At 40.8% G+C, this 13,742-nt stretch overlaps 1 protein-coding gene and 2 long non-coding RNA genes across 6 annotated transcripts in view; 1 reads left to right on the forward strand and 2 right to left on the reverse strand.

The window, feature by feature from the left end:
• Window positions 1-13,742, reverse strand: part of rbms3 (RNA binding motif, single stranded interacting protein) — a 243,788-nt gene that overhangs the window by 211,294 nt on the left and 18,752 nt on the right. The gene's annotated exons all lie outside the window — the stretch shown is intronic.
• Window positions 4,882-6,317, forward strand: LOC148370709 (uncharacterized). The gene is made up of 2 exons (XR_015849600.1): window positions 4,882-5,121; window positions 5,853-6,317. It is a non-coding gene; the product is annotated as an uncharacterized LOC148370709 (long non-coding RNA).
• LOC148370710 (uncharacterized) lies at window positions 6,401-7,368 on the reverse strand. The gene is made up of 2 exons (XR_015849601.1): window positions 7,194-7,368; window positions 6,401-6,776 (listed from the first exon to the last, which is right to left on the reverse strand). It is a non-coding gene; the product is annotated as an uncharacterized LOC148370710 (long non-coding RNA).

The following is a 13,742-nucleotide window of genomic DNA, read 5'->3' on the forward strand; positions in this document are numbered from 1 at the left end:
TATTATGTGAAGTGAGACCGGTAATCTGCAACTGGTCCCAGAAAATCGATAACGCTCCATCGCAACACATATGCTTTAAAAATATAGATAAAACATCTGGCAAACCTTCAAAGAGGGACTTCAATACTAAGCTATGTGTTTTATAATCATTTACCATGAATAAGCACACATGCTAATACTAGCTATGGACGTTAGCTTATCCCGTGGCTTACTATCCAGCAGTTGGAACCTCTTTAATTCTGTTCCGTCAACCTCTAGTGGGGCGGCAAAGCTGGGTAGTTAGCATTCAGCCCCACGGTGGGGAGGTCCAGCGATCAATTCGAGCCACCGCAGCATCCCCGTGCGGAGTTAGCATGTTCTCCCTGTGCTTCCACGGGTTTCCTCCCACGTTCCGAAAACATGTATGTCAGGTTAATTGGCCAGTCCAAATTATCCCTAGGTGTAAATGAGCGAGTGAGTTGTCTGTCTCTGTGTGCCCTGCGACTGGCTGGCAACCAGTTCACGGTGTCCCCCTGCCTACTGCCCACTCGCACCGCTGGAAACCCTACTGAGGATGAGCGGTGTAGAAAATGGATGAATGAATGAATGGAGGGATAGACCTCCCACTGAATTCGTCCATCTGCACCTCGTCGACTGCAGAATAAACTCCCCCAAAAAGTTTTTTGTAAAGATAATACGCGGAAACACAATGGCGGGAATTTGTTTTGAATAGGTTCTCGGGAAAGATCCTTTCTGACAACTCAGTCATTGTCAGGGACCGTTTTAGTCGATGAGGCCGTGTTTTGGAATCTCGACAGAGGTGGTACAAACAACGGACGTGCAAGGGACCTAGGACCAGGTACTTTTTCATAATGGAAAGCCAAAAAATGTGAAGCGAGGAAGGCTGGAATCGTGTAGTGGAGAAGCACCTGAAGATGACCGTCATCTCAAAATGCTGGGTTGATACTGGTTTACGTCCTTGCAGAATCAAAATGTGTGCTTAGTAAAGAGAGTCTGCAATTAAATACTGTATTGTTTTGTAATGTGTATATTCTCTATGGGTCCAACGCTTGCAAAGATGCAAAAGGGGGAAGAAAACATGACAACCATGGAAACGAACCTTACGATGATCAAAATATAAAAGAAGGCACAAGTGTCTTTACCCATAAGTTGTTTTTTGGGCCCCACTATTACAGCACAACAAATTATAAACGCCTTAAAAAATTGGAACTTTGCGATGTTTGTGCGTATGTCACGTTAGGTCTCTAGGATGCCTGTCTGCTATTGGTTCGACGTCATATAAGATGTTGGTCTGCCAGCTGTTTCTGCAAGGCATCATGAAGATGTCGATATGCTAACAGTTGAATTACCTTCCACACAGCCTTTCTTTCTTTTCATTCAGTTTAGAATCTCGTGTGCTTCATTAGGAATTTGTAATATAATGTTGTTTTTTACTGTGTGTGTAAGTTATGAGTCCTCAAGCTAGATAACTATGGAAACGAAGCTTGTGATAATCAAGAAATACAAAAAAGGTGCACACATTCTTACCTTGGCTATGAAATATGGTCGTAACTAATGGAAAATCTCAACTATTATCCAAAATAAATAAGATCACGAGAACAGAATTTTATATGTCGCCAAGCAATAGCTGACTGACATCGTAGTTCATCTCAGTTTTTGGGAACACTAAAAAATTATTTTTGATGTCATATCGTGGGTAAAACCAGACGTGAAAAGTGGCAGAAAAAACAACTTATTCCTCACTGTAAAGTGAAAACATTACAAGGGGGGGACGCTGTCTCCTGGGCTTATAGACTCATACATTGGATGAGTGGCATGTAATTAAAGTGACACATTCGTCTCAACAAAATCAAATGTGAGAATGTAAACCATTTTCTTGCTGTCAGAGTCCCTCGTGAGGATTATAGCGCAACACGGTGATATCCCAACGACCCATAAAAATTCAGCTGGATTCTTTCATATCAATATTCATGTAGCACGACACTTTATGAAGTGGAGATTTTGGCTATTATGCCAGTGTTGCAATAAAAGGAGTGTCTGTTAAAGGCTAGCTTCCAGAGACGTCGCGACCTTTCCAACACGGGGAACAGATAAGCTGTTGAGAATCGAGAGCAGCCAAATGAACTCGGGGCCCTTCTTCACAAGGCTGTTTTTTAAAACCTTTTCAAGACGTGACCCTCCTGCTCCGTTACGTGCCGCACAATTGAAGAATAACCACTGGAACATTGAATTTATACTCTCTCTGATAATAAATCGGACGATAAAATGGGACTCGCTTTCTCTTTGAAATCTTTTTCATGATGAAAATGTTTTTATTCAATACTGGGGAAAAAAGCTCAGGGGTGGCCCTGGAGATAAAGTAGAAATTCTTTGGAATAGTCTTTGGAATAGTCTTTTGAAAAGCGTCTCGGATTGAGTTTGGAGACTTTCGAGATGAAAATCAGTGACGGTCATATTTGTTTACGGTTCAACATTATCATCACAATAAAGCTGTTCTTTTTTTTTACGGCCAATTTGACAGGAGGGAGGCTGCCGCCGGCATTCCTTGACTCCCGGTTCCGGAGTCACAAATGCATAATTCATTGGTTACGTGATCCTTCACGGCCCAAAGGCGAGGCAACCTTGCTTGCTGCAATTTAAGAATGAAAAAGCAACTCAAACTCAACCACAACTGGTCAAGTGGCAGCATAAGGACAGGAAAAGGCAAACAACTGAAGATTCGTACAAGGACAACTAGCAAAACTGTCTAGAAAAAGGTTTCACAATAATGCCCGACCTCGTGAGGCTAGAGTTGCAGGCAGTTCCTAAAGAAAGAAGGAATCGATATGTTCGAATGGCCCCCAACATTGACCTTATCTAAACCAAAAGAACACCTCTGGGATATTATGCTGAGGCCCGTTCAGCAAGACAGGAGATGCTCCTCAAGACTTTCTAGGAGCTCAGTCAATACCCTACCTCATCCGGCTTTAGTAGGCAGGCACTAAATTGAGATGTAAAACTGGTCCCCATTTTTACCTAAACGGAAACCAAAAGAACACCTCTGGGACATTATTTTCAAGTGCATCTAGCACCAAAATGTAGCTGTACAGACTTCCAAGTAGATCAGTCAATGCCCAACCTCATGTGACTACTGTATGAATGCAGTTCTTGAAGGACAAGGGAATAGATACGCATATTCACTTGACCTTAAGTCAAAAGAACTTCTCAAGGACGCTACGTTAATATCCATCTGGCACTACCAGGTAACTCCTCAGACTACCCTGTATCTCAGTCAACGCCTGACTGCATATTGCTAGAGTATGCAGGCAGTTCCTGGACAATTAGAGAATTGATACATTACACTGGCCCCTACATTTACTAGACCTAAACTTCAAAGACAACTCTGCAACATTTAGTTCATCTGGCACCACCAGGTAACTCCTAAGACTTCCCAGGGGTTCAGTCATGTCCTGGAGCAGATCTGGGAGGAGATACACCCAGAGCATACATTAAAAATTCACACCTTTAGATCTAATATGGGTTTTGAAATGTTCCTCTAACTTTTGGAGTGATGCATATTACTTTATTTTTTACTTCCTTATCAAGCGAGAAACACATTGATGGATTAAATTTGTTAAAACCCTGCTTGATCGGTCCCACTGTGCGACTTTCTCAACTGTACAAGTTAGTCACGCATGCGGAACAATTAGACTCAGCTGGTGTTTTCTTAAGGCGACTGTCATACTCACAGAAAGAGTGCAATTATCGCCTAGCGGGTTGGCCCTTCCCACAAAGCATGGTAGGCGCTGTCAGTCTGTGTTTGAAAGGCGCATCGTCAACAGGGTCGCCAGTCGATCCTCTTGAGTAACGGCGCGTAGGCGTGGCAGATTTACCGTGTTTACGATGCAGCCGATGGTCCCATGCAACATTAACTCTGTCTTGCAAAAAGCAGGCCATGGTCGACAACACTATCATGTTTCCCGGTACGGAATAGAGAGTTGACAAGCAGGGGGGGTCGTCTCTCACCCTCCGCCAGGCTCCATACGGCCTTCCAGGTAGAAGCGAGCTCAAGGATCACAGCACCTCATTGCCTGAGCTACTAGCGGCCAATAAATTCTCCTGCAGGAATGAATTGCTTGACCTTGAGGTGAGCTTGCGTGGCAAGTCGCAATCTCATACCATACATTATCCTAAATGCCTTAAGGCTCGCCCGTTTCTCTACCGCCTGTTGTAGTTGTTGAGTAAATGCTGCATTTATTCGGTCGCTAGCGTGAGAATAATTAGTCGCTGAGGGTGCGTGAAGCTTATTTGGACTTGAACGGGCGCTTGATACAAATAAAGCCTCCCTCTCTGTCGTCTCCATCACCACTACCGATCGATGGCCAACACTTAATAATTTATGGGCCGTAAGAACGGTGGCGGCCTAATTGCCGGCTGAGCTCATGCTGTCAACACGGCAGGAAGCAGAGGACAAAGAAATGTTCTTGAGTAGCTCTTTTTTGTCATTAACGAAAAGGAAGATTTGAAAGTGATCTTGCGGAAATCCTGCGCTATCGCCAGATTGTTTATAGAACCTGACAAGATCATACAGATACTACCAAAAAAATACATTTATTATAACCAAACACAATAAATGCAATAACTCCTAGTAACAGTTTGATTACATTACCCCGATTTTGGCTGACCTGAAGTGTCAGTTTAAAATGTGATATTAAGGTTCTGTGTGTATTATACAAAATGATGCATAGACCTTCCCCCTCATATCTTTCAGATCGAATTCCCCCCCATGTTTCTGCTCAGAACCTTTGCTCTGAAAATTTTGTTCCACTAGTGATCCCAAAAGCCCTGGTGCTGTGGAATGCTCTGCCCTCTGAGATTCAATCTGCAACCTTAGTGTTAGGCTGCGTCCCATTCTTCGCACTTTCACTCGCTATGTGCCCTAGTCACTCGGTTTGCGCGTTCACGTGAAAATGGGGTGTGTCCCGATACTCTCAAGACCGAGGCAGAAGTGCCCTCAAACCATGTCGTAACCACTTCAAGACCGAGGGGGCTCTCGACCTCACTTGGCAGCGAAGTGACTACCCAGAAGGCTTTGCGAATTCTCAATATCAACAAACATGCCCGAAAAGGAACCGCACAAATGTAAGTAGTTTTCCACAACCACGCATGTATTTGCAACAAAATGTATTGAGATATCTTAGTTAGACGTAAATGCAATAGAAAATCGTATTTTCGCGTTAAAACACGAACATTGCAAAATCGCTACTTTACGAAGTGCACTAATCTACCAAGGGAGCTGGCAAAAAAAATCTTCACGCTACAAACTGTAAAGTAGGATAACTGTGCAGAAAATCACGGTTCAGCCCATCCCTGTTTTTATCTTAAACGAGTCGTGCTTTTACATCTACATGGAGCATAGTCAGAATACCGTTCTGGACATAAGCCCTTGTTTACTGCACACAATTTCGGGTGTCGTGTTTTATTTACAATATGATTCTTTCATGTGAGATCAGAATGCATTAGTTTTCATCATGCATTATGAGTAATGTCTCCGAATTTCACGTGGAAATACAGTTAAAATAAATTACTATCACGTAGTCCACTGCCTTCTCTGTAAACACATATTAAGTAAACTAATTACCTTCTCAAATGTGGAGACAATTCTAAAGCATATGTGATGCTGGCCAATAGAAGGCTCTTACAGCCATAAGAATAACATGTCATTTTTTTGTATCTATTCACTATCAAATAATTATCCAGAACACATCCTATAATTTCCTGTCTCATATCAACTTGTTGAGCATCCTATACACAGTTGTTTTGTACAATACATCAGCATTGATTAATTCTTGTTTTTTCCACCCAACCTAAAGGCCACTGTAGAACGTCCCGTGGAAGAGCTGGTCACCATCACAGCTACCACGCCATCCACACCACCGGGCACGTCGTTGGCACCTTCTAATCCGGCGCCAAACCCCAAATCACCCAGAAAAAAAAGGAAGCACGATACACTCCTTGACTTTTTGAAAGCGGAGTCTGCCGGAGCGAGGAAAAGGCTCGAAGAAACTGTGGCCAAAACTGAGCGGTTCCCGTCCTTTTTGGGAAGCTCGTGGACAAATTTCCAGAACAGTGACATCTCTGCAATGTTTCCCTTTGTTTTATAAAAGGATTTTTTTTTTTTTATTAAGAACTCAATGAAGTTCCAGTTTGTGTTTCCAGCTTTATGGAAGTATTGGTATATTTTTGTTAAAATTTGTGACACATTATTTATTTACTATTATGTATTTTGGCCCAATGTGAGTTTGTTTTTCTGAAAGTAAACTATTATTTAAGCTGGAGTGATTTGTAGTTGTTTTCTGTCCAACAGTCACATAGTTCACACACAGTATCTCACATCATTATGAAATAAACCACCAAGGTGTTACTCAAAATGAAGATGTTTATTGAATAGTAATGCAGAAAAGCACATAATGCAAATGTGGGTCTGACTTCCAGAGCCTAAAATATGGCTTTTGGGCAATTTATTCCATATTAACTGTGGACAATTCTTTGTACGGTGGACCTGGGAACCCTGAAGACCCGTGACACCACACGGTAGGACAGAGCGTGGACCAGCCAGTACACGTAGATCAGGACCTCCAGCCATGGCCCTGTTCCCTCTTTAGCAGCTCCTGCAGGGCCCACATAACCTTCTTGCTCAACCTTAAGTCCTGAATGAGTTCTGACTCCACATCCAACCATAAGCACAGGATGGGAACATTCCTGTCCAACCTGTCCACGCTTATGGGACAGCCACTCTGGAACACAATAGATAACAAACAATTTAGACATAAATGTGGGCATAGAAAAGAAAAAGACCGCTTTAACTGTGATGTAAGCATCATGAAAAAATGTTGAAATGACCTTTTTATATTCAATGACAACTCTTTTGAATTAAATTCCTTATGAACTAAGGTTTTTGGGTCGTACAGGGAAGTTTGGTGACGATATTATGTCAGCTAAAGGGTCAGGTGGACTGTTCTTGTGTTTGTTTACGTTTCGTCATGTCACAGATTCAAGACCCCTACTATATGTCATAAAATGGCATTAAAATACTAATAAGTAGATTGCCATTTATGTCTACACAAACATAGGGTATTATGTGAACGTGCATTGTATGTTAACTCTTACTGTATTTGACCGAACGGGTCATTTTTTTTTATGAGTGTACGTACCTTGTAAAGATGAATCAGCACTACATAGCGCCGAAGCTGTCTTCAGTATAGCACATTTCTCCTCCGTTGATTGGAGACATGGAAAAGATGATGAGCTTTCAGGCAATCGGTAATAACACAGCAGTAGCGGGCATTTTTAACGTTGCACGAACTCTCCAACTGACACACTACAGGTTGAGACTCGAGTTGTTTACATGTGACGTAGATAAATACGTCACTGAGGTCTACAGCCAATTAATATTACCGCCATCTCCTGGACAGGGGTGGAACCTTGCAAGTCTTGTCCAAACCATCTCCACTTTGCACTCCACTCGCGGAGGGCACTCCTCTATCGAGGGACCTCACTGGAGGGTTCTCAGGGCCGAGTGAGAGAAATGGGATTGGGCCTTAGTGTTTGAATCTAGAATTAAAACACACTTCTATTCCATAGCTTATGAATGATGTTGACCTCAGAAAGCTGTCAACCAGACATTCTGGTATTACCAATATTTCATGTTGATGATGTCTGTGTTTTGTCTGTTGATGCCCTGTTTTTGAATGTTTCCTTGCCCTCATGTAAGTTTTAGATCAGTGGATGGTTAAATAGTTGTCTGTACAGACTTCTTGTAATTAGGGGCTTTACAAATAAACATGACTTGACTTGACCCCCGGGATATGATGTTAATCTGTTCTGAGGCGAGGATCGCAAAGTGTACAGCAGTGGATAAAAACCAGGGGTCATTAGCTAATGCCTACCCCTAATACCCCATTTAAAAACATAAAAATTACGATATAGTACAGTAAGTACAGTATAGAGTAAGTAATACTTACGCGTACTATACGTCAATATAATTAAATAAGATGATAAATAAATATATGTGTAAATGAAAATTAAACTTTTTGGGCTGGTTGAGTAGCTTAGCAGGTGGATGCAGAGGGCGTAAGAAGACAGCAACAGCGGAATAGAAATTGAACACATTTTAAAATTTCCAAATTGCGAGGATTGTCATGACCTAAGAAGACCCATCGTGGGGATAATGCTGTAAAGATTGGGCCAAAAAATATCTTATTCTACAGCGTAAAGTGAAAACGCCATAAGGCAGGGACACCATAGACAGGGGGTTCACTGTAAACCTCATTAACAGGGTTACAAGAGCATTCGACGACTATTACCGCACACAACATGTCCGTATAGTTTCCCTTTACAGCTGGAAAGTGATACTTTGCAGAATCAAAAAACAGATGGTCTAGCGTGACGCGATATTACAGGTGCTAAGCTCGGTGCCCGAGCCATCGACCATAGGATCGTTCCAGCCAGTTTAGATGAATTCCCCTGAGGCGTGTCGCCTAAAAATATCAATGCAGCAGAATCACAAAGCACGTAATAAATACTCAACAACCCGGCACGCTTTTCCTGGCAGTGCATAAATGAAGCCGTAAAGCAAAAACACAAATTAACTGCGACAAACCAGTCTACAAATGCTAATTTGATTCCCCCCCAAAGAGTAGTCCTGTCCAATAAATTGGTCGTTCTGTTGTCATTAGGATCAAGTGCTGTTTATGCAAAACAGATTTAATTGTCTAGATTTGCACGGGGTTGCTAAAAAAAAGAACCTGGAAGAAAAAAACGGGCCAAAGTAGTCATTTTTAAAGTTCCAGGGTCTTAAAACGACAACTATGATACGTTCAAGACAATTACCAGCACAGCAGAAGGCAAACTGCCCAACGAGGAAACAAATCGCTGTGAAGAGGGCCTGCTTTTGGATGACTCATTAAACAAGCCAGCTATCCGGCCTCACAGGAGTTTAATGGGGCTCAGAATGCCCTAATGCACCCACTTCCCTGTGTCAATCAGTACGTTTACATGCAAGGAATGGTCGGATCAAGATCCGAAAAATCACTACATTTACATCGAGGGAATAGTCAGATTAAGAGCTAAATATTAGGTATGTTTACATGCAGTGAATGGTCAGATTAAGATCCGAATAGTCGGTACAATTACATGCAGGGAGTAGTCATATCTGATAATTCAATAGATTTTCATGCAGGAAAAATACATATTAAAATCCGAAGTCAGTATGTGTACATCCAGTTGGATAAGGATGCGAATATTCAGTGTGCAGGGAATCAATTATATTCAGAATATTTGGTGAATTTACATGCAATGAATAGTTGGATTAAGATACAAATATTTGCTACATTTTTATGAAAGGACAAATATCAGAATATTCAATATTTTTAAATGCAGCGAATAGTTGAATTAAGACAAAATATTCAGTATGTTTACATACAGGGAGTAGTCAGATTAAGCTCCAAATATTCATTAAATTCAAATGCATGGGAAGTCGGATTACATCTGGATATTCAATAGCTTTACATGTAGGGGATAATCGGATTAAGATCTTGTTATTCAATATTTTTACATGCAGAAAATATTCGGATTAAACTCCAAAATCCAGTATGTGTATATGCACAGATTAACATCCAAATATTGCAAATATTGGAACAGTGTTTACATGGGGAGAATAGCCTCTTATTTCAAGAGTGAATAGCCAAAAATTACAGGTTGTGGTAGCAGTTATTTAATTCGAATTAACATCCATGTATGCAGTCCAATAGTCGAATTAAAATAAAAATATGCAGTATGTTAACATGTAGCGAACGGTCCGATTAAGATCTGAAGATTGCTAATATGCAAATTAGAAATAATCATCCAAATGCACACAGAATATGCTGCTAATAACCGATTCTAGAACGTTGGTGTTATACTTAGTTAACTCAATACCCAGGCAAGCAAATTATTATGATTGGTCAAAAACGAAGAACTAATTCTGATCCCAACCCAACTATTCCTTCCAACCATTGGTCAATCTATTTTCTCCCCGAAAGGGAACGGTTATTATCAAACAAATACTTCAGTGTCGACCGAGAGTCAAAAATATTTTCCCATCTCGGGGTCAAAAAACACGTCAGCCTTGATTAGAGTCCTGACGGACACACCAGGGCAAAGTTATCAAAGCGGGCCGCTGAAACATGCCGCCGATCCCGGCCGGGAGATTGGATTCCTCGGATCCGGCAGGGTCACTCCACAATCTGCACGGGTCAGAGCCCGACCAGCGCAACAAGCTGCTTTTGAGATCTGCCCATTAACTCAGTCTTTTTCTGCCACAGCACCAACCGGAGCTGCTAAGGAGGATTTAACTGACCGAGGACGATATGGACAAAAATGGAAAGACTATTCACATCGGCTTATTTTTTTGTGTGTGGATTGTGTAAAAATAATGTTACATTTGTTACTCCTGCAGAAACAAAACCTTTGTTCGCGTCCACAATGGAGCCGCCTCCACGAAAAACACAGGAGACATAAAGAAGGGAGACAGGGTACCAGAGCTAGATCAAGAAATGGAAAAAAAAAGACGATAAGATGGTCACAGATATGGTCTCCAATGGCACTAGGACCTCACTAGGGACTCATCAACGATGTCGAATTGTGATATCACCCTTTTTCAGTAGAGTAATTCCTTGCTTTTTAGCGCTTTACTTTCAGCGGTTTCAATACTTTGCATATTTGTATCGTGCGTTGTGTTCTGCAACACACACACAGCAAATGCTATCATGGTGGCAGAGGGCTGTGGGTGTTGGGTGGGCGTGACTGCGTGTGCGCAACTGTGATAGGCTGATGTGGGCTGTCAGTCAAAAAGGCTGGAGTGCACACAAGTCAATGTGTCCACCCAAAGCAAACTGCTAAGCATGGCAACTGCTAGTTTTTTAGCAGTTCATTACATGAAAAATAAATTAATAAATTAATTCGGACCCTGAGGAACGTAAGAAAAGTGAAATGAAATGCTGAATACCAGCAGGTACTCTGTGCATTTTTATAACTAAGGCAGCGTCAGGAGGAAAAGCAATATCCAGGCGGAAGGTAAAAACTCACATAAGCTACCTCTCCCGAGCCTGTATCTCACCAACGGCATATCCATCACCCATGAAACGGATTACCTGGGGCTACATGGAAAACCGCCACATTCGTGATAGTTGTATTTTTAGGGAAACCTGGCTCAACCCAAGGATCCCCAATGCTAGCATGCAGCTAGCTCTCTACATCGCCTTAATAAGAAAGGAAAGGAGAAATCCTCCAGTTTTGTTGTACAATTGAAAAATGACAATAATGACAATTTATTCAACTGCGATTCCCTTTTTTTATTTGTAGAGCTATAGTTATATTGTTAAGGTTGTTATTTTGTTATAGTCATATATATATACTGTATGTGTGTGTTACTGATCTCTAAAAAAAATAAATGGTTCTATTTAATGGGTTTTGACTGTTGGAAGATGCCACATTGTAGTAGGATTGTCTCAGTACAACTTTTTCAATAACCGATATTGTAGCTTAATGCAATGTCTGATACCAGTGGTGGGCCATGCATTTTAAGCCTAGGCCTTCAATAATGCTACATCTGAATGGATCCAAGCCTCAATAACTGTTTAATGGCTATAAAAAAATACTGCAGCTACAGCTACGACACATGTAAATAAAAACATCAATAATAACCTCATAACATTACATTATTACTCAGGAATAAAGAAACACTTTACTCACCAAAAATCATTTTCATTTGTACAAAATCCAAACTTCTTTCTTTCCTGAGGAAAATTTTAAGTACTCTTTTGAACAGATGCTCAGGGTGGTTTCAGTTTTATCAAAAAGTTATTTTCTATCGCCATTGAAGTTAAGGCTAAAAGTCAAGTGTTTCCTGTTGTACTCTCGTGCTAGGTTTTTATCCGATTTAGGGCTGAAACAGTGGACAAGGGAATTTGTTTCTTTACATTTTCGTTGTGATACTTCCATTACCGCCCCCTAGCCTAGTTTGTCAAACCGGTGAAATTGAGTTACGCCTTTTAGAAGGCCTTGGTGTCACTAACTCGCAATATGATTGGCTAGACCAACAGCGTTAGGTATTCTTTTTATGCCACAGGGCCTGCAGAAATGTTTGTGAAGTCCTCTGAGTAGATTTTAGCAACAAGTAATGGCTGAAATGTGATTGGTTAGATATGAAAATATGAAAGTACACATATGAAAGCAGCGCAATAAAGGTTAAGTCAAGTCAATTCACATTTATTTTTAGGTTATAGGTTACGATTACACCATCCCCTGATTTTAAACCAATATGTGGGCAAGGAAAAACTCAAAAACCTCAGCATGAGGAAAATAAGAAACCTTGAGAAGGGGCCGAACAAGTGGTAATCCCCCTTCCAGGATCACCAGGGAGCAATAGATTTAGCATTGGATAGCTATATACAAAACATACTGAACGCCAATTAAAAAAGGTAATATGTAAAAATTTGTCCAGAAAGAGCATGCCAGCAATGACGCCTTGAGCCTGTAAAAATGTCCCAAAAACTAAATCTGATATACGCTTTGTAATTATTTAATAAATATTCATAGACAAGATATAATTATACATCACATGATTCAGCTATTTGTAGGCAAGCGGAGAAGACCTTGCGGGTCATGACGGCCCTCCAATGTCTAAAACCCATTCTATCCAATTTTGATACCACCCAAAATTATTATGCCTTTTCATGATAAGGCTTGAATTGTTTTACAGTCTAGTATCAATTTATTTTATAGTACGTAACAATAAATAATCGAATATTTCATTCCATTGTGTTCTATTGCAATTATGAATCATGCATTACAGTTTAAACGATTCTTGATTCCTCAAAATTGATTCATGCAACTTTGCAAGCATTGTTTACCTCAATTTTTGGTCTGCTCCTTTCTAATTTATCTGAACTCAAATTAGATTTTTTGTGGGATGAAACCTAATAATATCTAATACGGTTTCTTAGAGGCTGATATTGGACCGATATAAGACCAGAACAACCCAACAGTATAGTGCCAACTAGTTCAGATTACCGTTATCACCGTTTTATTTTTTTAATGTTATTTTCTTTTTGGCCTGGAGAGGTATGGGCGCCACCAGGCTGTACTTGCCCAAGACAAACCACAGGAAATGGTGGCCATTTGCCCCTATCACCCTAGTGGTTACCACCCACCAATCCAAAAGAAAAAACTAAATAAAATGCAAGTGGAAGTTTCAGTGCCCATCATCACCTTTTCTAAATCAAGTCCAGAACAAACATCCATTTTAAAAACTCAATAGGGGAAACTTTGAGCGACCAAAAAGTAAACGAAAACAGAGGCAAAACGGAAATTACATAATATTCCCACTTTATAGTGTCAATCAGTAGGTTTACAGTAGGGAATAGTCGGATAATGATCAGAATATTCAGTATGATGTTATGCAGAGAATAATATGATTAATACGAAAGGCCATTGAGCTATCAAAAACTAAACCAAAATCAGGGTAAAATTTAAATATATCCATGCAGAAACCATTTATATAAAAACATAAGCAACAACAAACAGCACGTGACCCCAGTCTTGCAATCGACTCTCCAACCAGGACCTGGCTTGGCGCTCTATTGGCAACCGTCGTCATAGTAACAGCACAGCACACGCTGACAGCCGTCCTACCTAATAGAGCTTCGGAGGGTTCCGATTTT

The sequence above is a fragment of the Urocampus carinirostris genome, chromosome 2 (assembly GCF_059441175.1).
Source record: "Urocampus carinirostris isolate Australia breed hairy pipefish chromosome 2, RoL_Ucar_1.0, whole genome shotgun sequence".
Lineage (NCBI taxonomy): Eukaryota > Metazoa > Chordata > Actinopteri > Syngnathiformes > Syngnathidae > Urocampus > Urocampus carinirostris.